We start from the raw sequence: 3191 nt of genomic DNA, 5'->3' as shown, positions 1-3191 counted from the left end.
GAGTTCGAGGTTTTGGGGCCAATGCTCAAGGCTTTGACTATAGCCAGTAGCTCTTTGGGCATGGGCCGTAGTTGTACTCGCCGTGATGAGCTTCGCGAAAAAGTCGGGTTGGGCGCCAACGGCCCGTTTTCCCTCTTCTGGGTACCATTGGTCAAAATGCCAGCGATTGCCCTCCAGCGTCAACTCTGCCTTCCGTTTCCCTGTGGCGCTCAAAGTGAGTTTAGGATTGGATTTCCTTAAAGGAGTTCTTGAGCCTCTGAAAAACCTCTTGGCTTCTTTGTCTAAGTCTACTACCTGACTTTCCTCCCCTTCGCTGGGGCGTGGCCGCCTCTGGCCGCTTCTGGCCCCTTCTGGTCAGTTTGGGTATGGTAGGGCAAGTCGGGAGAAGTTGGCTATAAAACCCCCTGTAGTAGTTAAAAGCCAAAATACTCGGATTCGCGCACCGTGCGCGGTTCCGCCATTCCAGGATTGTCTGAACTTTCCCCGTCGACTTCAATCCCTTCTGGCGATACTATGTAGCCCAGGTACTCAGTGCGCTGAGTGTGCCACCGCACTTTAGAAGCTAAAAACAGCTTTAGGGATCCGCAGTCGATGCAGGACTTCCTTGACATGTTCAATGCTCTTCTTTTGGTTTAAAAAGATGAGGATGTCGTCAATACAAACAGGTCACATCAACTAATCCTGCAAGGACTTGAAATGTAGGCCTGGGAAATGCGCAGGAGCGTTCGTGAGGCCGAAGGGCATCACAGTATACTCAAATGGCCTGTACCTTGTACGGAAAGCTGTCTTCCACTCCTCCCCTTTTTGGGTTCTTACCCTGTGGTGCCTCCTTGACGTCTAACTTGGTAGTACTTTGTCCTGCAACCCTTTTAAGGACTCAAATAAGGGCATGGTGCCGGTTCTTGACAGTAATCCCGTTAAGACCTGGTAGTCCACACAAAGCATTGTGCCATCTTCTTTTTTGGCAAAGAGGTAGGGCGCCCCCGCTGGGGACTACTGTGCACCAGCCACGCGCCAAGTATTCTCTAAATACTTGGCAACAACTCAAGCTCAGTCTTGGGGAGGTTATACAACGGGTGGTGGGTACCTTAGCCCTTCCACAGGTTGATAGCAGATCCTGCGGTCCCTGGTCCGCCGGACCCTTGAGCCGTCCTCCGATCCCACTGGGCAACCGGAGATGCGGGGGTAATTTCTCCCTCCGGCCCCTTCTAGGCCGGTTTGGACCACTGAGGCACAAGCAGCCATCACATCCGCAGTGGGATCGCCATCGTCCTTTTTGAACCCTCAGCCTCCTACCAACTTCCAGACAGTCCTATCCTTGGACTTTGTACCCGAAAATCATTTCCTGTAGAGTAGCTGATTTAGGCGAGCATGTCTATCCAGGGCAGCCCTAATATACCTGATACTTTGAATGTCAGCCACTATAAACGGTACATTCTGGTTTCTTCCTTCCGCGTCTCTGATCCTAATGGCAACCTCTGTGGTTCCATAGACCTTAACGCCTTACATCCACCCCCTGCCCAACAATCTTGGCAAGGGTCGGACTGTCAAGTCATGCCCGCGAGCATGGCGGAAATAAGGTTCAACTGGGAACCTCCATCAATCAAGGCTTTTACAAAGCCTGATTGGCCGATAGCCACCTTGGCTGTCAGTAACTTGGTTGGCTTTAGGTAAAGCACGTCATGAAGGAGCCCCTAGATCCCGGTTCTGGGAGTGTGCAATGTGGGCAGACAAGAAGGACTCTAGCTCCTCTGCCCACTGCCTTCCCGATTGGGATTGGCCGACTTTTGGGCCTCCTTGGCGCAAATCTTTCTGGGAAAAGTCCAGGTTCATTGCATCCCCAACAGGTCATGTTGGGTCTTTGGCGCTAAAGGGGCCGATTTGGTTGCTTTTCTGAGCCCCGCAAAGGCCTCTTGGCCTTTTTCCGGGTCTTAGGGGCCACGATCTTTATGGTAGTCTGGCGTGGCCCTCCTTTTGGTGGATGCTCCCCGGGAGGTGGGTTCGTTTGTCTTGTTCCAAATAAACCGTGCCGCCGTGTTGACCTTGGGTACTGTGTTGATATCCCCCAGGTCCCTACCCATGAGTTCCTTCTGTATCTCAGAGAGGAGTGCGCCCATGAAACCATGCGGCGCTGTTCTTCGGAGACGTGTTCCATCTCGCCCAAGTGTGTTGAGTCGAGCCAGAAGGACGTTGGGTCCCGATCAGCCTCTGTCTGAGCCGTTTAGGTCGTTATGGGCCTGAGACGTCGCACTCCAAGGGCCGAGGCATGAGCATCACTGCCTTAAGCTGAGCCCGGGGGCTCCCAAAAGGGGTCCCCCTCAGGTGGTCTTCGATAGATCCCAGGTGGATCTAACGGTTTCGTCTAGAACCAATCCCAAAGTCCCCTTTGGGTGTCCGTTCGAAGCGTGAGGGCGATCCCCAAAGATTGCCTTTAGTCGCGCCCCAGCAGTTATACTGCTGGCGATCGGGTTGCAAACGTCTCCGGGGCCTTAGGCGAGGGCGCCTTAGATCAGTGACGCCCCTACCCTTCGGGGTGATGGGCGGGAGAGAGACCTCATCGAAGACAGATAGTCTCCTGTTTCACTTTGCGTTTGAGTTCCCTTAGCTTGGTCAGCTCGCGGAGGTTTCCTCCGCGGCCAACGCCTGAGTTCCCCAGCCTGTTCCAGCTCATCCTGTCTAGGGGCGTCCCCCCGACAGTGGTGTTTGGGCCTTCCTGAGAAGCCAGTCAGGTAGTGCCCGTGTGTTCTGGCCTAAACAGGGGGTCCTGGGTCTTGCGGTTGAGGTGGTCCCTTCCTGACGAACTTTCTCCGTCAACGCCCGGTGTTGGGATGCGAGGGCTCGGGGAGTCGCGGTCTGTAACGTCCCCTACTAGGTCGACCCGTTTCTTTTCTGGCCCTTTTTGTTGCGAGTTGAGGGCTGGGTAGACCGGCTCTAGAGCTCATTGTTACAAAAATGGCAATGGGGACAGGAGAGGCGGTTTTGATTTAAGCAATAGAGTCTTTATAGATACAGATGCACGCGATGGAAGTAGAGGTATATTGCCTTTAAGACTGGGAACGAACCGCTGTCGAGCCCCAACAGCGGTAAGGTAGGCTAATATACTGCGATTGCTTGGCATACCGGCCGAACGGGCCGAGGGAACCGGTGCCCCGAAGCCAGGGACAGATAGCGATCATCTGTTCATCGTGATC

Source organism: Alternaria atra (genome assembly GCF_907166805.1).
Source record: "Alternaria atra isolate CS162 genome assembly, contig: 11, whole genome shotgun sequence".
Taxonomy (NCBI): domain Eukaryota; kingdom Fungi; phylum Ascomycota; class Dothideomycetes; order Pleosporales; family Pleosporaceae; genus Alternaria; species Alternaria atra.
Note: the sequence above shows the minus strand (reverse complement) of the source record.